This window comes from Propithecus coquereli, unplaced genomic scaffold (assembly GCF_000956105.1).
Source record: "Propithecus coquereli isolate 6110/MARCELLA unplaced genomic scaffold, Pcoq_1.0 Scaffold273, whole genome shotgun sequence".
NCBI lineage: Eukaryota > Metazoa > Chordata > Mammalia > Primates > Indriidae > Propithecus > Propithecus coquereli.
In genome coordinates this window covers 4,608,888-4,609,835 of record NW_012148319.1, presented here as the reverse complement: position 1 = coordinate 4,609,835, position 948 = coordinate 4,608,888, and positions in this window count along the sequence as shown.

The following is a 948-nucleotide window of genomic DNA, read 5'->3' as shown; positions in this document are numbered from 1 at the left end:
AAATAAGGTTTGCAAAAAGCAGTCCCTCTCCTAAAATATCCAATAATTCTAAATTACAAGGATAAAATTGGATACTGCTGTGCTTAAAAGTATTTACTAAATTCATTACTGTTTCGATTATATATGTGATTTTTTAAGCCTTTTTTTTCCCTCAAAGCTGGGAATTTCCTCTGTCATTTACTTCCTTGCATTTTGCGTACAAATCCTGACTGACTGGGATCCCTGCCATTGCATTTTCTTCTCACTGAAGGGTTTTATCTGCTCCTGGTGGGGCAAAGTCATGACCCAGAAAAAAAATTGATTCATGAATTCTCAGGGTGCAAATAAAGAAGAGAGGAAATATGCCTTGGCTGAGTTCCGACTAGTGACAATTTAAAACCTGTAATTAGTCTGAATTCAAGCTGCAAAAGGAATCTGAATTAAAAATTCATTAATTCAAACTGATATATTAACTTGAACATACTAGATCCCTTATTTTAAAGCATCATTTTTACAAGCTGTTGTATTAACCACTGGAATCTAAATTTAACTGATTTTTAAATTATTTAAAAGTGGTAGAAAGACCACCAGACTACATTGCATTGTGCCTTCTCTCTACCTAGAGAAACCTAACTTTTATTGGATTTTCTTGGTGTTAGCACCTTAGTCTTGGGTTTTATTTCCACCTCAGTCTTAAATTTTGTGTTCATAAATCCCCATTGTCCTGTGGAGCACAAGTTCTTTTGCGATTTCCCCCCTGATGTTTCCAAGACCCCAAGTCCCCTTTAGCTAACTCCGTGACATTTCCATGAACTACACCGCTGAAATGTTTTACAGTAATTAATGTTGATCCTAGTACACACTCAGCCTCCAGTACAAATTAGGATGGAAAAGGTTATCATAATATTTTGCTAGTCTATTTGGTAGATTTGAATTGCTCCCTGTGGGGGACAAACAAAAAAGAAAGGT